The sequence below is a fragment of the Quercus lobata genome, chromosome 12 (assembly GCF_001633185.2).
Source record: "Quercus lobata isolate SW786 chromosome 12, ValleyOak3.0 Primary Assembly, whole genome shotgun sequence".
Classification (NCBI taxonomy): Eukaryota; Viridiplantae; Streptophyta; class Magnoliopsida; order Fagales; family Fagaceae; genus Quercus; species Quercus lobata.
Window position 1 is genome coordinate 38,206,758 of NC_044915.1, and position 25,777 is coordinate 38,232,534.

Below are 25,777 nucleotides of genomic sequence, written 5' to 3' on the forward strand. Positions count from 1 at the left end.
TAGAAAAGGTAAAATCTTATACTAAAATAAATATAAATTTTTGCACGAATTTATACGAATGTTATAAGTAATAAAAAATAAACGAAAAGTCTAGGACTACAATTTTTCACAACTTCTTGCCACAATTATGATATGACATAGTGTGATTAGTGAAAAAAAAATTATAAATCCAAGAAAAAGTGATGATTAACCATTTACAATCTATTACGTCAAAATTGTGAGAAAAAATTGTGAAATAATTTGTAATTCTAAAATTCCTCAAAAATAAATATTTGATCCATATGAAAGTGAGAGTCTATCACGTACTATTCTACAACCATTTGTGTAGCTCGCCTCAGGTGAAAGTTACGATGACAGGAGTTGGACTAGTAGTTAGTTGCTACCCAATTGGATGTAATTAAGATGTGCTCAATCTATTGGCGGAGCTAAGGCCCATCTTGTAGTCCAATTCGTATGTGGTACTTTATTAATAAAGAACAAAATAGAGGAAACCCACCTACAATGCTCTAACCTCTAATTATATGTGCAGGTGGTTTTCTTTCGTGGGTTAGGCTTACGTCTAATATTTAGTAGAACTGAATTCGTTGAGATGATGACATGTATTTACTTTTAAATATATATCACTATCTAATCGGGTCCAATGAACTGGACCTAAACCAAATCCTTTTTTTGTTTTGTAGATCGTTTGAATATTTAGTACTAAGTAATGACATTTTTTAATGTGTTTGAATTTGGTAAGAAAGTGTAATTAAGTGTGTGTGTTTAAGGGTTAGTTTGTTTCTTATAAAAAAAAAAAAGCAATGGCATTTTTTGTGTAGTTTAGCTTTAAACCTTACCTCTTCATCTTCTATTGTTCCACTATCCACTAAAAAAAAAGGTTATAAGTAATGCAACACAATCTGATTTCTAGATTTTATGGCAAATTGTCACATTCACGCATTGGATGACGTCATGGAATTTCCCATCAGCCTAAGAAAAGAAATAAATCGGGATGGTAATTGTTTAGAGAAATATTATTCCCACGAATTTCAAAGGTGGGTTAATGTTGTTAAAGTAAAGAGTCTTTTTTGAGAATGTTAAAGTAAAGAGTCTACTAGTATATACTTATATGGGTGTGAGATGGATTTGGTTAAACATTTCTAAATCTATTAGAATTTGTGAAGGATAAAGGATTTAGATTTCTACCTTAAGAACTCTAATTCATTATGATTATTTATTAAAATTCTCTCTCTCTCTCTCTCTCTCTGACTAATTTCCTTACACAAAAATTAGAATTTTCATAATAAAAGCAAAAATATCTTCTTCTTCTTTTTTCTAATAAAATATTGTTTAATTTAGTATAAAATGCTTCCTAATTCTAAAATATTGTTAAGTAATGTTTTAGATGTTCAAATTTCCATTAAATCGACTCACTGGTTTGACTAAAGGTAAAAATAAATGGATAATTTGGAAAAAAATCCATCACTTTATCGACATTCAACCTTGGAAAATTTGTTTCTCAAAAAAAAATCTCGGAAAATTTAGCACTAAAGCTACAAATCAAATTGCATAAAAGAGATTTATGAACTCAAGGGAGACATTGGAACTCCCTCTCTCATTGAGACATTGTGGGTCACTTAGAGCCCTACCAACAACGCAAGCAATATTGTGATACACCTCTTATTTAATCTATGTAACTTTTCTTTGATTCACTTCCTACTTCTCAATTTCCACTGCTTCTTTCAGTCAATCATATTCCTATGTAGTATTGAAATTTAAAACATTATCAAGAGGCATTCACTAAAACATTTTCAAAAATATGTTCCATGCTCAAGAAAAGCTTGGTCCAACATTTTCTTAGGATGAATAGCAACAAAGAAAAAAAAGCAAGATGTTCACATTACTTTAATTTTGGATGCATACGGCATACCACAAATACCACCCTCTATATCTGTTCAGTGTTCATATAAATCGTTCTTCGTTTAGAAGCAAGGCCATATCGGCAAACAGCGACAGCACCAGCAAAGCAAACCGGCCACACTGCAAAGATGAAAATGATGACAAACTTTTAGTCACTAGCTCTTAACGAGAATATCAAAACATAGATCAGAAAGTCAAAATGTAAAGTGCCTAATCAGAAAGCACGTATGTTAATGTTTGATGCTCAAATCATTGTTAACTTTTCCAAGACCAAACATAAATTAAAGGTACAAACAAAGGATTGGTATTAAAATGTCTGCATGTTGGCACACTCTAATAAGTGACCCACAAGTTTCAATGTGAAAGAGACTCGTGCGTTGAGTTCAAGTAATACTTGGTATAACAATGTTACATCAATTAATATTTTTTAATTGAATGTGAATTTTGACAAATAGACTATTGGATTTATCTTTATATATACTTCATATTTGCAAAATTTTAAGGTGATCAAAGATCAATAATAATGCAATCTAACAATTGTATAAATGATTGAGACAAAAGTACATAATAAAAGTGATGATGATTGACCTAACAAAAGCACATAATAAAAAAATTAAGTGATGATGATTGAGACGCATGATGTCATCAGTGCTACTTTCTTTTCATTTTTCAATAATAATTAAGCCCCTTTTTGAGTGAAATGAATCAAATGATTGTTCCATGATATACAATTTTTTTATTATAAGTAAGTTAGTAGTAAATATCTTAAAATTCCGCACCCTAGTTTTTTTTTTTTTTTTTTTTTTTTTTTTTTTTTTTTTTTTTTTTTGCTGAATGAAAAAAGGGGTCATTGGGATGGGCTCATTGACTCCACGTCACGTGAGAAAAATGGGTAATACCACGTGTACTACATGGGTCTCGCTCCATAGAGTAGTTGTAACTTGTAAGAGAAACCTTCTCAATAAATCAATAAGTTGTGAGACTAAGATGTTCACCTCATAAAGCAAAGAGTATAAGATATCAAAGTTAGGTCAATTGCATATGTTTTACTTAATTAATCATACAATTTGTGGTACATGGTATAAAATTAAAGTTAGGTTGAAGTTACGTCCTAAAATACTACCCAAAAAAAGAGTCAATGATCCCATTCTCATATTCTTAGATCGAATTTTTTTTTTTTAATAGAGAAAGATAAGCATAGTTTTATTAATGAATCAAATTCAATTGGAATACATTATCCAAATCATTAGGTAGCTCTTCCACCTAAATATCAGTGTTAGCAGATGAAACTGCTCTTCTTGCAAGGGCATAATTTTAATACATAGAGATAGAGGTCAAATTTTATTTTATTAGGGCAAAATTTAGGTACAGTACTTAAGTACTATTCATATGTAACAATACATTTATCCCTATGTATTAAAATTAATAAAACAAGTAGGAGTCAATAAAAGAAAAAAAAAAAACATTAATTAATCAAAAGTCCAATTGATCACCGCGTTTATATTTACATCGTAAATATGCAATTAAAAATAATCCCACTAGTGGGTTCCAATTAGTTCAACTGGTAAAATCTTTGATAATTGAATAAAAGATTTGGATTTAATCTCTGCTCACACCAAATTCCGATTGGTGTTTTGGTCTGATGATAAAAAATTATCATCAGTAGTAAACGTCATAGGTTGAAACTCTCTAAAAAAAATAATCCCACCAAAATAATATGAATGATATATATATATATATATTGTAAGGACACAATTTTCTGGCGGCCCAATAAGGATGTTGGGCTCGCGCATGAAAGATCCCTCACAATATGATTTGTAGAGAGTGGGCTTGAAAAGCTAGCCGTTGGTCACGGGGCGATCTCCAAAAAAGGAAGACTCCATAGGGGGAAACACCCTAATAACATGTGCAGACCATAAAAGGACCCGCCGTCGGGTAACCTGGGAAGACCTTAATGGTCCTCGGACCAAGTCCGAGGAGCCCAATCACAATGGACGCTACACTTCACGGCTTAAATGGTCAAACCCAACTCTTTTCTTTTACTGGAATCCCTCTAAAATCGAGCCCGGAACATCGCCCCATGACCAACGGCTAGCTTTTCAAGCCCACTCTCTACAAATCATATTGTGAGGGATCTTTCATGCGCGAGCCCAACATCCTTATTGGGCCACCAGAGAATTGTGTCCTTACATATATATATACATAGATATATATATTGCAACATGCGTATTTCATTCAAAAAAGGCAGCTAAATCGCCAAAACTGAGTACAAAGCAGGACAATAACAGAGTAAGGGCATAAAAAATCAAAAGCATTAGCCCAAAACGTATGGGTGAATCCTTGCCATGTCATGGAATTGTTTCATAAAGGTGAAAAGTATTTTTTATAATATATTTAGAGTATGTTTGGATACCATTTATTTTGTTGAAACTGAAAAATTATTGCTAGTGTGCATTTGGGTTAGGATGAAAAATGAAAATTATTTCACTATTCAGCTTATTTTTGCTACTATTCATGGGCCCTACTACACTTTTTGGCACTATTCATGGTCCAACTGTACTATTTTAACTAACTTTTACCTTTATCTATAGTACTTTCAGCAATAATTTTTCAATTTTAGCAAAATAAACAATATCCAAACACACTCTAAGAAATTTGTCCTAACTCGGAACCCAAGTCTTTTTTTTTTTTTCTTTTTTTTTTGTGAGAAAGACGTAACCCAGGTCTTGTTTTAATAGAAGGGATCTTTTATTAAATTCCCATCATTGCCATCTTTTATTAAAGGACAAGAAATAAAACAATGTCACTTATCGAATTCAATTATATTTTCATCACAACGTAATAACTTTTAGAAAATATTAGAATATGCTGAAAATGTTGATTTGGCTGATTGGCAAAGTAATTAACTGGTCATTGCAGACGGAAGTTTTTGGATTAAGTCATTTTTTTCTTTGGTCTAAAGAGATGGGATCTTTATAGGGTGAAAATCAAATTATTTGTACCATACTATACTTGTACCAGTATGGGATCCAATACAAAGTATCTCATATTTTAAGTATACCAAACAATTTAGCGTATGTTTTGATACACACAAATTCCTCTCTCTCTCAAAAAAAAAAAAAAAAAAATTCCTCTCTCTCTCTCTCTCTCATGTTGTTGCTATCCTCCCACTTGAAATATCTTTCCTTCTCACACCATTATTGCGAATCAACGCCCCATCAGAATCTTCAACATTGCTAATCAATGCTCCATCAAAATCTTTGTCAATAATTAAAAACCAATTCAATCTCGTTGTGCGCAAGCTGGAATCCTAATCCGATTTAGACTTGGACTATGTGTAAATTTCCTTTGATTTCTTGCTCCAATTGGATTTGAATTTAATCGGGTTGGCCTTCTTTGACTTTATCATGGCCCTTGTAAAATTAAAGTCTATTAGCTTTTAACTCAAAATAAGTATGATAATACTTTCTAATAATGATATAAATATGCAATCTTTCCTTCTCACACCAATATTGCGAATCAACGCCCTGTCAAAATCTTCAACATTGCTAATCAATGCTCCATCAAAATCTTTGTCAATAATTAAAAATTCAATCGCGTTGTCATCTCTCTCTCTCTCTCTCTCTCTCTCTCTCCAATCCTTATTTTCAATTTTTTGTTTTTTCAAATCTTCATTTAATTTCCATGTAGGAACAACCCACAATCATTCTTTAAATCCATACCATAGGTGAGAATTTTGAAATTTCAATGCTAATTGATATGAATTCATAATCGTTTTCATGGAATGGTTGTGCTTTTTAGTTTGTGACATTTTTCCCCATATGCTAATTTAGTTTGTGACATTTAACATTTCTCCAAATCCACCGTGCATATTTTCCCCAAATACCTTTTAGTTTAGTTTGTGCCTTTTATTTTGTGTTTAATTTTATTAATTTAAGTCCACTCGTGAACATCATAAGTTTAACGATAATTTTGTTAACTGTTTAATTCCAAATTTCTTGCATTTGGTTAGAATTCTGTATGCTAAATGAGAGCCTGTATGAACTATGAACTTTAGTGCAACTTTTATGCTTTTCCTATATTCATTGATTGGATTATTTGTTGGTGGGTAGAAATTTTGTGTATTATTTGTTGGAGCATTTGGAATGCAAGAAATAAATTTTACTTCGACCATGTGCAGCTTCAGCCAAGGATTATCATGGAACGAGCAACTAGTTTGCTAATAGAATACCAAACATGTATGGTAGCACAACAGGTTGTGAACTGATATAGAGTTTAAGGCTTTGTTTGGGAGGAGAGAATGAAATGGAATAGAAATAAATGAAAAGAATCATTTTAGAATTTTTTTCATTCCCTTATTTGAGAGTTTTAATAAAAGGAATGGAAAGTTCATTCCTTTGTTTGGGAATTTAAGTGAGAGAGAATGGAATGGGTAGGAGGGAACACTCATTCCTCTCTATTCCTTTAAAATCTCACATTTTCATTCCCCCCGAAATTGAGATGAATGGGAATGAATGAAATTAGATTTAATAATTTTTTTGCTAAAACTCCCAAAATATCCCTATATATTCAACTCTTTATTTTAAAATAAGGGTCTAATAGTAATATTGTCATAAAATGATTACATTTCATTCCCTCCATGTTGCTCACAAACAAGATTACTTACATTCTATTCATTTTCATTCCTTTCAATTCCTTTATTTTAAAACATTCAATCAAAGTTACTTAATTCCATTCCATTTCATTCTTTTCCATTAATATCCCTTACTTAAATACATTTCATTCTATTTCATTCATTTCCATTCTGTTATGATCATTCCATTCTCTTATGATTATTCAATTTCATTCTATTCCCTTCCCTTATGAACTCCCATAGGGGATACGACTGTGCTTGTGGTTAGTAACCATTTGCAGCGTTGGCCTTACTTGTATTATTGTGGTTTGATTCAATAAACTTTCTACCCTTCGTTCAAAAAAAAAAAAAAAAAATTGTGAATTTGAATATGATTGATTTGATTGGGTTCTTGAGGAATGGAGTGATCTCTTTAATTGGATTGAATATACGGTTCTGGTGATTGGGTAATTGTTTTGTTTTTTAGTTTTGTGCCCTTCATGTAGCTTATAATAATAATAATAATCTCGAAAGGATATATTAATATTCATCTGTTCCAAAATATTTCATAATAATAATCTCTAAAGGGTATATGATTCTCAAATATATATATATATATATATATATATAATAAAATAAAATCTCAAAAGGATATGTTAATATTGATCTGTTTCAAAATATTTCACTCTCCTAATTAAATCGAAGTGGTGTTCAATTTGATTTACACCCCATCCCCTCAGAACGTTACTCCATTGGTTTGGAATTTAAATTTTGCCATGGACTTGGGTCATTGATTAGACCTTAACAAAGCCATTTGACGTCTAATTTTATTAAGCATTGGTGGCCCAATTAATGGGCTTGTATCTTCCAAAAATGCTTTAGGTTTATGGACCTTTTGTTTGTCCATGTGTTTTGTAGCCCATAGGGTTGCGTTCCTGTCTTTTTGGGGGCTGGGTCATGAAACACAGTGCAATATGACCCAAAAATAAGCTTGAACACAAATGTACCCAAATAAATAAAATTTGTTGAAACCTTGTGAAAAGCAGTTAAAACATTTTAGGAGGCCGATTGTTTAAAGGTATGTTGTGGCTAAAGGATTTAGGATCCCACGAGAGAGTGTTTATATGGTACAAAAGAAACTTTAAGTCTTTAACAAGTGTGGGAGAACCTAGGCAACTAAGGGACCGATTTGTGAACCGTGGTCATTATGGTGGATGGTTTAAAATTGTGCAAACATCATAAATTGGAATTATATCTAACTTATTTATAATAAAAAAATACAATTTTTAAAAAATCTTTCTTTTTAGGTACAGTTTTTTTAAATAGTATATTTTAGAGAAAAATACAATTTTTTTCTTTCTAATTTAGATATTCACATGGAGGATTTCATTTTGGCGAAGCTACACTATTAGTCCCTGGAGTTTACCATGTGTGCACAATTAGTCCCTCAAGTTTCAAATGAGTATGATTGGTCTCTCAAGTTTTCAAAAATTGACTTGATTCTGAAATTTTTTACATTTTTATAATGATTTTTTTTTAGTTCCATAATAAACTTTTAACAAGTTCTTTATTTATTGAGATTTGAATGAAATTGATTGGATTTTTGAAAATTGAAAGAATGATTTGGTTCTTTATTCATTTTTTTTAATTACTTTTTTTTTTTTTTTTTGTCTTTTAACTTTCTCACTAACGAGAAAGCTTTTTTCCTCCTATTTAATAATAAAAATAAAAAATAAACTTTTTCACTAACGAGAAATAAACTTATGGAACGAATCAATATAATCAGAACTACAAACTAGAATTTATAGCTTTTTCCCTTGAAAGCGAATGTTTTTATACATCAATTCTCAAATGTGACATTGAAATTCATATTATTGCTTTTGCGGTTAAATTGCATATTTGGTTTTAATCTTTGCTTTAAAAGCATCATTATACTTCAAAATGTTCATGTCATTTCATAAGCATCACGCCATTAAAGAAATCTCGGTTTCATGAATTTTATTTACTACGTCAATATTTTCTATCCATTAATAATATGACATTTTTGAAACATTTTAAAGTATAGAATGATTTTAAAACGAAAATCAAGGGTTGAGATTAAATATGCAATGTAATTGCCAAGAGCAATAGCACAATAACATTACCCCTTATACTTGAGAACCAAGATTTTAATCATTCGCCCTGTGCTTATAATTGTCAAATTATCAAATATATACACGCACACATACACAAACACACAAAATTTAATCTTGATTTACTCATTCCTTTAGATTTTAGAATAGATGTATATTTGTATGTAATGACAGATATAAGATATTGGAGGAAATGAAATAGAATGCCCCAAATGATGACAATCTATTTAATTTCCTCCAATCCTCAGATACGACTTTGACAATATCAATATATTTTTTCATTCCTTCAGTTAGGCCTGGGAGATTGATACATATGAATCTAATGTTGGACATGAGATATTGGAGGAAACCAAATGAAATGCAGAGAACAATGCCAATCCATTTGGTTGCCTCCAATCACTTACACTAACAACTGTTTACTCAATCTAAGAGATCGAGGAAACTAGTAGAGAATGTATATCAGCAAGCTAGAAAGAATTGGCTAATTTGCTTTATTGATTGTACAAGCCAGTGCTTTATTTATAGATAGTCCCAGTGTTTGGGCAACATGCAATTCACATTTCACACGAGTATAGCAGTGCATGCAAATTGCAGACTTCCATGTTAACAAACAGTTAGAAGTCTCACCATACAATTCAAATAATGGGGGTTCAAATCCAAGGCAGCTCAACAACTTTTGGCGTTAAAATTTTAAGTGGGCTATTTTTATATTTAAATATTAATTAATTTATTTTTGTTTTAAAAAATACCGATTAAATAAATTATTTGAAATATATATATATATAATTGGTACGAATTAGATAAGTCCACCCAATCAAAAAAATAAATTACTCGCTCCATAACAAAGTACTAACAATTAACAATGATGTAAAAAAATTTGTAATAAATGGATTATCTATCTATGTGATATCTACATACTTATAGACAATGATGTTAACAGAGTTGGCTCCGGCATGTAGGCAACTTAGGCAATCGCCTATAAGGGTCCCAAAAAAAAAAGTTACCTCTTTTAACTAATATAATATAATATATGAGTTGTGTATCAAAAAAATCTCATATGCCAAAACACAAAAGATTTAGAAGGTGAAGAGAAAAAAAATGAGTAAAAATAACCCTAACAATTTTTTTTTTTTTTTTTGAGAATCCCCCCTAACAAAATTAAAATCTAAATTAATAGTAAGCAAATTTTTTATTAATAAATCTCATGTTTATATATTGAAATATGCAAAACCCAAAAAAAAAAAAAAACCCTCTCTCTCTCCTAATTCTTGAAGAAATTAAATTCCAATTTTTTTTCTCATTACTCACCTTAGTATTCTTCATCTTGTGGTGAATGGTGTGTGGGTTCACTGGATTGTTTCAATCTTACAAGTTAAGTTAACCTCTCAAAGTCTCACTCTCTCTTCCATCTTTTTTTAGAAATGCAACAGTTTTGTCTACGTTTCAGTACTTTCCAGGCTTTTTATATTTATCTCTTTTAATTTTTTTTTTTTTTTTTTTTAAAAAAATCTCTACACATTTTTTTTTTTTTTTTTTTTTTTGGATACAAAACAAGTTAGTCTACACACATTTATTAACCCTTCATCTATTTTGATATTTGAACAAGACACACTGACACATGTTTACAATAGTCAATAACTGGAAGTCAATAGGTCTGTAGCTATCACGTGAGTCTTTTTTTTTTTTTTTTTTTGGTGAGAATCATAGCAATCACGTGAGTTGATAACCAATTTGTTATTTATTTATTTATTTATTTTTATATCATTGTTAATTGTTAGTTCTCACCCACAGTAGGTGTGGTAAGAGCATTCACATCAGTTCGTTTAAAAGATTTCATCTATTTTACATCAAAAACCTAATTTTTCTATTTTATACTATCACTTTTACAAAACACCCACATCAATTTATCTATTCTATCACCCCTCTTATTTAAATAATCAATTTACTTAATTATTTTATTATTTCTCTCACCTCACTCGTTTTAATACGCGCTCTCTCTCCCTCTCCATCATATTTTCTGATTTCTCTCTCTCTCTTCTATCTCTCCATACCCGGTCTCTCCCTCTCAGTCTATCTCTCTGTCTCATCTCTCTCCCTCTCGGTCACAAACCAATCCACATCATCACAGCTCCGATCACCGATCCACAGCTCCGATCACAAGCATCGATCCACAGCAGCACCGATCCATAGCTCCGAGCTCTGATCAAGACCCATACCCACAAGCTCCGACCAAGCGAGACCCACGAGCTCCGATCGTTCCGATAAGCACCGATCTGTCTCTTTTTTGTTTTTCCGTTTGGGTTTGTTTGTTTTTCTGTTTGGGGTTTTTTTTTTTTTTTTTTTTTTTTTTTTTTTTTTTTCCGTTTGGGTTTGTTTGTTTTTCCGTTGAGGTCATTGTGCACGGAGAAGAGAGAGAAAAATTGGTGCGAACGGAAATTAATAAAAAACTAAATACACATGCTACAGTGCCCGTGTAAATTTACACGGGTACTGTAGCTCGTTGAAAATTTTAGATGATTATGCATGATTTTAGATAGACTGATGTAGTGTGTTTTTTGCTTCAAAATGTGTAAAAACGGTCAAAATGTGTATTTTACACATTTATACACAATTATGCAAGAGCTGATGTGAATGCTCTAAATGTGTTAAATGTCAAATATTTGGCACATTTACCACACCAAACACAAAAATGAAGTTTTTTGAGATGTGCCGAATCTCAAAAATTATACAACATGACTACAGTACCGTTGCAAATTTGCAACGGTACGGACAAATGTTGTAAAAGTTTTATTATTTTATATTTCCTTTTCTATCTCCTCTCTCTTCATTTTTTTTTTCTTTTCTCCTCTCTCATTCTCCAGTTCCCTCTCTCTTCTTCATTTTTTCTTTTCTCCTCTCTCACTCTCCGGTTCCCTCTCTCTTCTCCTTGTACCGATACCGGTTCCCTCTCTCTTCGACCAGTCCGGGATATTTACCGTCAGCGACGACGGCGTAGCTCCAACGACTACTGCGCGCTCCGCCACGCTCGATCTCGCTCCAGCCACTCGATCTCACCCACGCTCCAGCTACGCTCGATCTCAGCCACGCTCAGCCACGCTTGATCTCACCGATCTCACCCCGAGGCCGCCATCGATCTCACGCTCAGCTACGCTCCAGCCACTCTGCCTCTCTCTGGTTATGGGTTTTTTTTTTTTTTTTGGTGGTTTCTGCCTTGCTGGGTGTGTGATGGTGGGGTGGTGGTGGTGGTGGTGGTGGTGGTTGCTACCTTGCCGGGCATGTGTGGTGGTGAAGTGGTGGTTGTGCCAGTAGTGGCTGGTCGGTGTTGTTGCGACAGTGGTGGTTGGTGGATGTTGTTGCTTGGTGATTGGTATTTGTTTGTTGTTGGTGGCTGAGATAATATATTATTTTAATGAGTAGTATATATTATTTTAATGTATAGAATTGAATGATAAAACATCTGATCAATGGGATGTTGTAAAATGATGTGGTCAAATAATAAAGTAAGTCTTTAATATGGCAAAATGGTATAATTTTTGCCACAGCTGCTGTGGATGCTCTAATGGAGTGAGTAATTTATTTTTTGATTGGGTTGACTTATCTAATTTGTACCGATTTTTTTTCTATATATGTCAAGTAGTTTATATAATTAGTATTTTTTTAAATAGATTTTAAAAGAAAAATAAAAAAATTCAATACATATTATTCAATTAATATTTAAATATAAAAAATTTCTGCTTGAAATTTCTGCCTTAAGACCTAAAAGTTGTTGAGCCATTTGTAAATGTGTTGTGTTTTGTTCAAAAATAGATGAAGGGATAGTAAACATGTGTGGACCGTGGAGATTAATAAAAAAAAAGATTAAAGAGAGAGTGAGACTTTGAGAGATTACCTTAACCTGTAAGATTGAAGCAACCTAGTGAACCCACACACTGTCCACCACTTGCAAAGAAAGGTTAAAAGGAAAAAGATCAAGATTAAGAATAGCAAGGTGAACAATGAGAAAAAAAAAAAAAATTTGGGATTCAATTTTTCAAGAATTAAGATGGAGAGATAGGGAGAGATAAGAGAATGTTCTTGTTTTGTCTTTTGTTCTTAGAGATTTATAATCTCTCCTTTTTAAAATATTTCAAGAGATAAACATTAGATTTATTAATGAATTTGTCTAATATTAATTTAAATTTTAACAGATTTTAAGAGATGAATTAATGAATTTACCTACTGTTAATTTAGATTTTAATTTTGATAAGAATTTTTTGACTGATTCTTTTCCCCTTCACTTTCTTAATCTTCTTTGTTTTCATATATGGGGTCTTTTTAATACACAATGCATTCTATTGGCCAATAAGAGGGCCTCAATTTTTTTTCCTACGCAAAAAGCATAAAACCTTAATTAAAAATATATAGATAAATATATTATACTATATTAATTAAAAGAGGGAGCTTTCTTTTATTTGGGGCCTTAGGTGATTGCCTAAGGTACCCATATGTCAAAGCTGACATGTTCAAATCAATTATTAATAACATGACTTGCAAACGTAGTAATAATTGGCTTTCTTTAATATAAAGCCATGTATTCATTCAGCTATAGGGTAATAGTTTTTAAATAATAATAAAAAATTACAAAAAAGTAATACAAAGTAGAATGGAAAAGGCTCCCTATTCCTAACTATTTTTAGCTTAATTTATTCCTGTCAGTTCCCATGACTATCATAAAGCAGAGCAAACCTAATTCAGTCGCACTGCCCTTTTAAAGGATCTCATGGAAATCAAACACAACTGAAATTTTCTTCTCTGATTATATAATTCATGACTATAATCATATTTTACTATTCTGTAATCCCAAAATTAAATCCCATCGCAAGCTGAAACATTCATTGGCAGCAACTTCAAGGAGTCCACCAATTAAGGAAAGAAACTAGAGACTATGGCGTGGTTACTTTTGGTCCACTTTGCACCAAAGTTCATAAAAAGGAAAAAGTCATTCAATACAAATCTCATCTATTTTATTCCTAAATATTTGAGTTAGTCTAATAATACTTTTTTTTTTTAAATTATCAATTGGTCTAGTAGTTATAGAGACAAGTAGTTTTTGTTTTCTCAATTTTCCTTTCTATTGTTATTGTTTTAAAATTTGCTCTTGTATTTATTATGTGATGGGTGAAAAAGAAAAAAAAAAGTGAAGCTTCTCAAGAGGTTTCAATGGCAATTTCTAGGATTAGATAAAGAGTTAGATAATGAAGAGGGAAAGAAGATAGAGGAAATAAGAAGGAAATTTAGCAAATTTTCCCTTAAATTTGGTGCTTCTTGATGGAAAACACTCAACCACCATGCTCCTATTTACTCTCTTTTTTCTTTCAACAAAACGAATGTTGCGTTTGTCATTGGCTGAAAAAAGCAACTTTTACTATTTAGTTTATTTTAGTTTTATTTACAGTAATTTCAATAAAATGTTTTTAGTTTCAACTAAATAAGCTCTTTCCAAATAAACACGAAGAAAACTTTATTATACTACCCATTCCTACTCCCCTTTCCCAAAATCAACCCAAAAAACACACCTATCTTTCGATTTTGGAATGACAAAACTCTCCCTCATGCTTATCTACCTTACCCGTTCTACCTTGTGCAAGTTTTTCACACCTTTAAGAGGTAATGGGCAAAGGATAGGTTTTGTTGATCTCATCTCCAGCCCAAACTTTACTTTCTATTCTCTTTTTTCTTTTCAAAATGAAGAAAACTTCATTCTCTCCACCCCCTTCCCAAAATCAACCCAACCAATACACCAATCCTTTGGTTTAGGAATGACAAAAATTTGCCCTCTTGCTTAACCTGCCCACCTCATGTTGAAACGAAGACAAGAGTCACAAGACATCCCTGATTCCATTGTCATTCTATTTTGATTCACATAATCACATTCCACCAATTCTTTCAATTTAAACACGTTACAAAAACAATATCAAGATACATTAACTAATGCATTTCAAAACACGTTTCAAGTCCCAAGAAATTAAAAGCACGGTCAAACATTATATTATCACATGAATTTTAATCCTGCCTATATAATTTGGGATTCAATAATAATACTACAAATCTTTAACTGATTCTGGTTATATAAGCATTCTTTGCTTAGCCACAACAGAACTCCAGACAGCAGCAACAAAACAAACCAGCAAAACTGCAGAGATGCACAAAGGATGACAAACTTTTAGTCAGTACTCTTCCCATACAAGAATATCAAAACATGAATTGGTTCCATATGTATAAATGTATGTAGTTCTATAAATGTTAACGATTAATTTTTTTATCTCGCATATTACTAACTATATATGCTTTATAACCCAAAATGTATCAAAGAGGGAGAGAGAAAGAAAAACTCTAACCAGCCCTCCAGGAAGCCAAGCTGTGAATTTTTCTGTGGCGGCGGCGGTGGAGACTGACAGTAAATGACTTGAGGTTGAGGTGGGACTGGAGGAGGAATTTGAGGAGGATAGCTTTGAGGATAACCAGGTGGAGGATAAGCATCATTTGCATTGTATCCTTGTGTCGGATAACCTAGATATATGATTCACATGAAACCACACATATACAACAGGTAATGTAAGAACTCAAAATAAGAAAACAAAAACCAAATTCAATCACAATGCTACGTGACATAAGTTGCAACTCACTAATAAGATCACTATTAAACGGCTCATTGCAATTGGAACAATATTATAATGATGAACCAAACACCGTAATGTTGTACTCCTATGAAAAAAAATTACATGAATTTAAGATTTAAAGAATCTAACATTACAATGCATTGTAACATTACCCAGATCAAACTCTCCTTAAGTATAAAACTAATATTTTACATCAAAACAATCATGTTTACCTTGAGGAGGGGAAGTACCCACAGGTGGTTGTTGTGGGTAGTGACTCATTTTCTTCTATTAGTTTTACAAAGCAAGAGAAAAATAGGAAATCAACTTAGATAAAGAAAGCTATAGGATTTCTTATAGATATGGAGGAGAGGTTAAAGGATGGTGATATAAACGAAGCTTTCACTGAGGTGCAATGGGGATCAAGAATAAATAACTATCGACTATGTTTCGGTGTGTTTGTTTTTTTGTACAACGAGGAAGAAGAAATTGAATCTTAAATATTTCTATTGAAAACACCAAAAAATGTAAAAGAGCTATAAAGCATTTGGCACATCACAGCCACTAATAATTAGCATGAACAATGTTAAGTTGCTTATATTTGATTCTTAAGCCATTCATCAAGGGAGCTAAATCAAAATAGGTTTTTTTACAATGAACAACCAATACGTTTTTTTTTTTTTTTTTTTTTTTTTGAGATAATAATAACCAATATACGTTATTTGTGGCTTCTAGGATGTTGTGACTAGAGGATTTAAAGCACGATTCATGCATATGGAAGGGACAATAAATGTGTGCTAGGAGTAACATTTCTTTTTTTATTTTGGAAATTTGTAAAAGAGTAACAACTCATTCCTTGAAATTCACTATCATCGTCATCTGTAAATTGTAATTTTTTGGAAAGAATGTCCATTAATTGCTTATCAATTAAGTAATGGCGCCTTGGGTAAGGTTTGTAATTGGATAATAATAGCAAATTGGTAATGAATTTTTAATTTGAAACTTCTTAAAATGGACGGGCACCAAGTTCATGTATCTTTATCAATTAACCAATTTCTAAATGCTGGAGTGGATCCTAAAGAGATCTCGTTTCCTCTTGAATTGAGATCTTTTAGCTTAACTTTATCCCATTTTTGCTGAGGGAGCAAGCTCATTCGGTTTAATGGAGGAGTTAAAGACAATTATCACAATTAGGAAAAAATGTATTTTTCTTAAAAATGAGAAACTCTAAACATAAGCAAGTATTTGCAAAAGGCTAGTTCAAAGCCCACAAATAAATAATGAATAAATAAAAGAATTACAATCATGTTATGATCAATTGGGACATTTAATTATGATTAGTATAGTTTTTATTGGTAGCACATCAAGTGTGTCTCTGACTCTCCTTCCTCAGTAGCAGTTGGGTTGCATGTGAAGACAACTCTTCAATCAACATTTTTTTTCTTTGATGATTTAATAGTTGGAAAAAAAGATGGAAGAAAAGAGATTTGAACAATGTCTTTTTTTTTCTTTTCTTTTTTTTGAGAAACCGTCCAGTAATTTTATTCAAACTTCAGCAGAACTGCTGTCAATAACTACAAGAGAGTTGACATCACTAAGAATATTATCCAACCAAACTTTGGGTACATTAAGATGCTTGGCTAATTATGCTAACTTGTCAGCCACCGCATTGCCCTTGCGGCGAACATGGGAGAACGATTAGTGACTGAATTGCGAAGTCAAGATGATGGAATCCTCAATAATGTTCCCATAAGGTGGCAAGCACGGCAAGCCCCCCAAGATGCTATTTAGGACAGTAGCCGAGTCTCCCTCTAAGACAACCTATTGCAAGCCTTTCTCTAGTGCAAACTCAATTGCTCTCCTGCAGGCCAACGCTTCAACGTCCTCTACAGTTTTGGCCCTTGGGTAATGGGATCCTTTCTGACGGGGCCCCAATAACTTTCCCCGCTGAATCCCTTATCACTACACCGATGCCCGCCTTACACGAGTCCATGAACAGAGCACCACCGAAGTTTACTTTGAGCAGGGGAGATGGAGGTGGACACCAACGGGGTTGCTCAACAGCTGGTTCTCTTATGGGCTGTTCAACTAAATGTCTTATTTGAAAACACTAAAAAAAAATATCAACTATTTAAGTTACGAGACTTTTGGTTTCAACTAGAACTTAAGATAATGCAAAACTAATATGTCGTCTGCCCAAGAGTGATGACTTGTTTTATTTGTCCTTTTGGGACAATGCGTGTTAATACAATATTGTTTATAATTGCTACCCACCCATGTAGAATGAGGTTGGCCATGAGGGCTTTCAAGATGTGTTAATAATCTATTCAAACTCAATTGTTTGTAATTGCTACTCACCCATATAGGATGTGATTAGCCCATTAAACCATAGGCCAGGGCCCTTCAACACATGACTATCCTGGAAAGTCACACATAATTCAACCACTTTAATGCTCCACTTGGTGACAAGCCTACGTTACCAGGCTCGGCCGTGTTAATACAATATTAATTTTTAGTTTATTGGTAAGAAATTAAAGGAAAATATTTCATACGTGTTTAATGATATGCTATACCCACTCATGTGCACTATATACTATTTTGGTCTAAATTAATAGCACTCGCACTAAAAAGTTTCACCTGTGCTCTTTGTAGCACCAAATGGAACTAAAGTAGGAGTTTAATTTTACAGGTGAATTGGTTTTGAAATCCTATAAAATACAAAACTAGCTGTGTTAAATAAGTAATTGGCAATTTGTTGGAAATCTTAATTCTTGATTGACAAATGAGCCATGTTAACTCAAATTCTATCCTTGTCAGAGTCTAGTCAATTCCCTCTTCAAGTTTAAGGTTTTTACAAATATCACCCTTGTTTACACTCTAAAGTGAAGTGTTAATTTAGTATTTGAATATTTGATTTGAACAATTGATCCCTATGTATTAGTTTTACTACAAGGCAAACATTCTTTTCATATTTAATCTTTACGGTTAAAACTTAATTTCATTAATCACAATTTACACATAATTTCTAGTTTTCTACCATGTGATCAATAATTTTGAAACATTGTTACTATGTGTGTAACATGATTACATCCCTTGCTTTTAATAAAACATATCTGTGGGAGTCAAAAACACTAAAAAAAGTTCTTGATCAACACAACTAATTTCTAAGAAGTGGGAAATAGAAATTCACAACAAGAAGATTAAAAGGATAGTTAAAGACAAAAGGAAACTGAATCATGTGTTTATATATGAAAAAGGGGTGTTCCCGTGGTACAAAGAGGGGTTCTGAGGGTTGAATACAAGTAAAAAGTTCTAACTCTCTTCCTCTCTCTTGTTCTTGCTTAAGTCCTCTTTTTTCTACCTCTCCATTCTTATTGCTCCCCTCCCCTTTTTATAGCCACATCCCTTCATTCTCCAGCTGTCCAGCTTTTAGCTGGATTTGAGGGGATACTTATCCCATTAGTATCTTATCTTGTTATTTCTTGATCATGAAGAAGGACTTTGGGGGGTGTTTTTACTGTTCAGGCCAATCATTTAGTATTTAATGTGGCTGAAATTAGGTGAGGGGAGCTCATTAATGCGGAGGTGACTATTATATTGGGCTCTGTGTTTTCTTCAATGTGTTTCTCGGGAGAAAGGTGAATAAAGGGAGACCCCGGCTTGAGAGGAAAGTCACTTCTCGGCTGGTCTTTGTGTCCTCAGGAAAGAAAGGTTTTGCTGATTACCTCGGTAGTGAGCCCAGATGGTCCTCAGGAAGGATGGGTATAGCGGACTACCTCGGTTGAGGGCCCAAATGGTCTCTTCCTGTTAGAAGTCCCTTTTATCTTTTGCTGGACCCTAGGCCAAATCCACTTCTCGGATTTCCTCTTTGGGCCAAAGTCTTTAGGGTGGATTCAGGTCCACTTCCCCACAATATCAACAAATAATTTTTATTTTCATTTTATAGGATCAATAGACAGTTTAATTGTCACAAATCTACTATCCATGGGAATAATTAATTAAATCAAACATATAAGAAATTTTTTTTAGAAATATATATAAAAAGACTAAATTGATATTCACATCAATACTAAGATATGATATTCATGTACATAAATAAAAGCCCTAAAATTTCTAATTGATTAACTTTTTTATACTCACACTTCCTATCTCCTTATTGTACTCTCTCAACTGGGGTTGCCGCTCAAGTCTCAACAATCCTAAGTAGTCCCTCTCTCCCCCTTGGATAATTTGATAGTTATAACAATGAGATAGGAAAATTTAAATTCTAGATGTTTTTGTTATACTTATACTTCATCAAATATGTTCTAATTAGTTTAACTAGTAAAATTATTTAATTATTATTGAATAGTGAGACCTAGATTTAGATATTGTCTACACCCAAAATAATTTAGTATCTTTGTCTAATAATTAAAATAAATAAATCATGGAGCGGAAGTCTTATAAATTCAAATCTTATCATAACTATAAATGACATAGAAAACATCAAATGAATAGTGTAAGGACACAATTCTCTGGCGGCCCAATAAGGATGTTGGGCTCGCGTACGAAAGATCCCTCACAATATGATTTGTAGAGAGTGGGCTTAAAAAGCTAGCCGCTGGTCACGGGGCGATGTCCAATCCTGGTTTTAGAGGAATTCAGGTAGAAAAAGGAGTTGGGCTTGAACATTTAAGCCCTAAGACGTCGTACCCTATGGGATGGGACTCCTCGGAGTTGATCCGAGGACCATTGAGGCCTTTCCCCGGTTCTCCAACGACGGACTTTCTTCAGTGAAGTCCGGTGTTGTTGAGATGTTCTCCCCCATGTGATCCTTCTCTTTTTGGGGGTTGGGCCGGGATCCCCTTTTGATTTACTTACTTTCTTCTTTTATACTCGTCTGCATTCGTTATCCTTCGTCCACGTGTAGGGTCAGTCTTTACAAACACTGACATTTGTCCCATCAGTCCAATCCCGAAATTGTTGGGGATGGTTTGATAAAGCTGCAGAGTGCGGCTCTGTCAGGCGCTGGGTCTTATCTGGAGGGGTAGTAAGGATAACCTCCCCAAGGTATCTTGGATCTCCTTACGAATTCGTCCCTGTACCAGTTTCACCCCTTTGTTCTGGTGGGACTATGGATCTGCCGAAGACTACACTGTCCTCGGCTGCCTCCCAAAATTCTTTTGTGCTCTGCGTTGTAAAGCTTGGGCCACAGCTCTCCTCGGATTGGGCCTTCGGACTCTCTAAGGGCAAATGGGCCTAGTCCACGAATTGTTGGGCCCCACAATAGCCCCTCAAAACCCTTCTGTCTGACTTCCGGGTTGGAAAGGAGGGTTTTGGCAAACCCGGGCCCTCAATATGGCCCATTTAATTTGACCCCGCATTTATGTGAGCGGTTTCCCAAGAAGTCGGCCGGTTTTCAAGGGATTCCGTTTAATCCGCTCGTGATCTACTCCTGCCGCTTGGATGTCCCAGACGCGCCCTTAAATGAATTCCCTTTACGAGGCACATTTATGTCCGGCGGCTCATCTGATAAGGTGGGAAACGGAACGGGCGCCTCTTTTCTCTTCAGATCCTTTTGGAAACTCTGAACGCATTTAATTCCATCCGTTTTGCCCTTCCTATAAAAAGGCAAGCAGGTGGCAGTGACTTTCGTACAGACTCCTCTCCTTCCTTCTGAAATCTGAAATCCGTATCCCCCTTTAGCGTCCACTTAGCCCGTTTGTTATACATCATATCTGCATACGCCCTCCATAATGAATGATGAAGGAAACACGCTCCTCCTCAAAACACTATATTCTGACAAAACTTGAAATGGCTCGGTCAGGGCAAGGGTGGCGCAGACTTAAGATCTGTCTCGCCTCTCTTTTAGCCAAAATCCGAAGCAGGGGCTTGTCATGTCGACTTCTCGGCGTGACTGAGTCGAGAACAATCAAGACCAGCACCACCCGGCTCCTCGCGAGCGTACCTAATATGGCACCAGCGTGTTAGGAGTCAGGGCTGAGGCAGGGGCTAAGTGCTTCTGCTTCTCCCTCTTTTGCTCATTTTCTTTCTTTTTATCTCTTCTCTCTTCTTCTCCTCCTTCCTTACTCATGTCCTTCATCTTCTTCATTGATTTCTTCCTTACTATTTCCTTCTTCTTCGTTCTCTTTTTTTTTTTAAGCGAGTTCTTCTCTTAGTATGAGCAACAGCGAGGCAGGGATTGGAGAGACTTTGAAGACAAGTTTAAAAGGCGCTTGATCGTTTGCTTATCTGTACTGTGGATGTCAGTACTGCTTCAGCAGCCCCTCTTTTGTATAAGCTTGTTGAAGCCTCTTTTTGTACATTGTAATAATTTTTCATATTAATAAAACTTGTTTCTATTTCACTTTGCATGTTCTGTCTCTTTGTTTTTATAAATTTGTAAGCGCCGCTCGGAACAATCATATAGCATCTAAATCAATGACGACTAAGACCAAAATACTTAATAATAAAAAGATGTTGCCATAACTTTAATGGAAGTGCTTGGCATAATAAGGCAGACCAATAAAAAGTAATACTTACCCCCTTGGCTTGGGCCCGAGGACCATGCAAGGCCTTGGTTCTGTCCAAAACTTGTAATGATAATAATTTTTTGTACTTGGTTTCCCCATAGGCTTGAGTCCGAGGACCATACAAGGCCTTGGTTCTGTCCAAAACTTGTAATAATAATAATTTTTTGTACTTGGTTTCCCCATAGGCTTGAGTCCGAGGACCATACAAGGCCTTGGTTCTGTCCAAAACTTGTAATAATAATAATTTTTGTACTTGGTTTCCCCATAGGCTTGAGTCCGAGGACCATACAAGGCCTTGGTTCTGTCCAAAACTTTATGCCCTCCCTTTTTCTCTTTGCACCTGTCTTTCCTCAGGTGTCTCATAAGTTGCCGAGCAGGAAGTTGTCCTCGGTAACGGTTATTTCTTGGTGTGGGCCATAGTCCGTGGGCTTCCATGCAGAACGGGCCTGGGCCGCGAATTTATTAGGCCCACAGATTTAGAGGCATTTTCGTAGTCTTTGGTCACACGGTACTTTTTGGCGTCCCAGTATTCGAGGTGCGCCTTCACGAGGCTCCTTTAATCTCAGGGTTGCAGACGGCATTGGAAATCGAGCCGGAGACATTTTGTCTGTAGCGTTCCTTGGGACGCTGCGTGAATTAAATGCCATCACCTCATCTTTTAAATAAATAGGAGAGAAGGTTGCTTTACTTTCACACGAATTCTTCAGTCTCCTCTCTTAGTACATCATGTTTGAGGCGAGGATTGGGGCAAAGGAGCTCTCTCCGCCACGAAAACGTCGTGTCTTCCTGCGACTCCAAATAGTGAGGTGCGGGCCAAGGAGGCGTAGACTCAAGAGAATATTTCAGTTCGAGAGAGGGGAAAGGATGTCTCTCCCTCTTTTAGTCAAAATCCGAAGCAGGTTCTGGTCATGCCAGATTTTTGGTATGCCCGAAGAAGGAATTTCCGCCATCAGCGCCGTCTGCCTTGTAGCAGGCAAATTTCTGCGGGGACTTCCCAACTTCCGGCTCCCTGCATCTTTTCCGTAGATGGTGTTAGCCTGAGGTCAGGTTCTTTGGCTGCCTGAGTTATGGGCATGTAGAAGCGTCGAGGAATAGTTTCCTTAGACGACATCTTGGAACAGTAGCCAACCTCTCCTCTGAGATATCTCCTCGGCACCATCTTCACTCTTTTGTGCTTTTCTTTTGCTTACGCAGTTAACTCTAATGTAAGCTGGTTTCAGCTTTTGTTGTACACTGTACTGTTCTTTTACTTTAATAAAAGATGTGTTTATTTCTTTATATATACTCCTTTTTTTTTTGCAACAACCACTTTGGGTCTGAATGTTAAGTCTAAGCCTGCCTTTAACAATATTCTGGGCGGAAGAACACTTTAATACAAACCCTTATTAGTTTAAACTCGCAAATATTATCAAGTATAATAATGGTAATCCTCAATAGATTGAATTCATGGAACTAACCGAGATAGCTGTTGAGCGCTGCGTGATGCACGCTAGACGAATATCCGAGAGGGCAGCCAAGCAGCGATGGATTTGGATCGTGCCCTTGGGGTAACATACTGTGCCGTATCGTATTAGCCCCTTTGGCACTGGGGATTTGAGGGTAGACCGGGGAACCCGTGCAATTAAAGGATTGACCCAACTATTAACGAGAAATTCTCTTCGGATGGATTTTGAGGTTTATATGCCATAGTAGTTTTTTTTTTTTTTTTTTTTTTTTTTTTTTTTTTTTTTTTTTTTTTATGGTTGGTTTCCCCATAGGCTTGAGTCGTGGACCATGCAAGGCCTTGGTTCTGTCCAAAACTTACGATCTTTTTATGTACTTGGTTTCCCCATAGGCTTGAGTCCGAAGACCATGCAAGGCCTTGGTTCTGTCCAAAACTTATGATCTTTTTATGTACTTGGTTTCCCCATAGGCTTGAGTCCGAGGACCATGCAAGGCCTTGGTTCTGTCCAAAACTTAGGATCTTTTTATGTACTTGGTTTCCCCATAGGCTTGAGTCCGTGGACCATGCAAGGCCTTGGTTCTGTCCAAAACTTACGATCTTTTTATGTACTTGGTTTCCCCATAGGCTTGAGTCCGAGGACCATGCAAGGCCTTGGTTCTGTCCAAAACTTATGATCTTTTTATGTACTTGGTTTCCCCATAGGCTTGAGTCCGTGGACCATGCAAGGCCTTGGTTATGTCCAAAACTTATGATCTTTTTATGTACTTGGTTTCCCCATAGGCTTGAGTCCGAGGACCATGCAAGGCCTTGGTTCTGTCTAAAACTTATGATCTTTTTATGTACTTGGTTTCCCCATAGGCTTGAGTTCGTGGACCATGCAAGGCCTTGGTTCTGTCCAAAACTTACGATCTTTTTATGTACTTGGTTTCCCCATAGGCTTGAGTCCGTGGACCATGCAAGGCCTTGATTCTGTCCAAAACTTATGATCTTTTTATGTACTTGGTTTCCCCATAGGCTTGAGTCCGAGACCATGCAAGGCCTTGGTTCTGTCCAAAACTTGATCTTTTTATGTACTTGGTTTCCCCATAGGCTTGAGTCCGAGGACCATGCAAGGCCTTGGTTCTGTCCAAAACTTATGATCTTTTATGTACTTGGTTTCCCCATAGGCTTGAGTCCGAGGACCATGCAAGGCCTTGGTTCTGTCCAAAACTTATGATCTTTTATGTACTTGGTTTCCCCATAGGCTTGAGTCCGAGGACCATGCAAGGCCTTGGTTCTGTCCAAAACTTATGATCTTTTATGTACTTGGTTTCCCCATAGGCTTGAGTCCGTGGACCATGCAAGGCCTTGGTTCTGTCCAAAACTTATGATCTTTTATGTACTTGGTTTCCCCATAGGCTACCATGCAAGGCCTTGGTTCTGTCCAAAACTTATGATCGTACTTGGTTTCCCCATAGGCTTGAGTCCGAGGACCATGCAAGGCCTTGGTTCTGTCCAAAACTTAGATTTTTTTATGTACTTGGTTTCCCCATAGGCTTGAGTCCGAGGACCATGCAAGGCCTTGGTTCTGTCCAAAACTTATGATCTTTTATGTACTTGGTTTCCCCATAGGCTTGAGTCCGAGGACCATGCAAGGCCTTGGTTCTGTCCAAAACTTATGATCTTTTATGTACTTGGTTTCCCCATAGGCTTGAGTCCGAGGACCATGCAAGGCCTTGGTTCTGTCCAAAACTTATGATCTTTTTATGTACTTGGTTTCCCCATAGGCTTGAGTCCGAGGACCATGCAAGGCCTTGGTTCTGTCCAAAACTTATGATCTTTTTATGTACTTGGTTTCCCCATAGGCTTGAGTCCGTGGACCATGCAAGGCCTTGGTTCTGTCCAAAACTTACGATCTTTTTATGTACTTGGTTTCCCCATAGGCTTGAATCCGAGGACCATGCAAGGCCTTGGTTCTGTCCAAAACTTATAAGATTTTCTTTTTTTTTACTTGATTTATTTCTTCGGCCATAAGCCCCTACACCACGGCGGGGAAAGTTGGCTCGAGGCTGGAAGCCCCTAGAGATGCCCACGCCCTTAGTACTGCGAGGCGTAGCCCCTAGCAGAAGCTTTCGTCGGAGTGACAACTATATGTCGCCGGAGACGGAGGAGATCCCAGAAATTTCTGCTTGCCAATGAGTTGATTCCACCGCCACCTGCGCCAACACGCAAGCTTTCCCACAGACGGCGCCAATTGTAAGGACACAATTCTCTGGCGGCCCAATAAGGATGTTGGGCTCGCGTACGAAAGATCCTTCACAATATGATTTGTAGAGAGTGGGCTTAAAAAGCTAGCCGCTGGTCACGGGGCGATGTCCAATCCTGGTTTTAGAGGAATTCAGGTAGAAAAAGGAGTTGGGCTTGAACATTTAAGCCCTAAGACGTCGTACCCTATGGGATGGGACTCCTCGGAGTTGATCCGAGGACCATTGAGGCCTTTCCCCGGTTCTCCAACGACGGACTTTCTTCAGTGAAGTCCGGTGTTGTTGAGATGTTCTCCC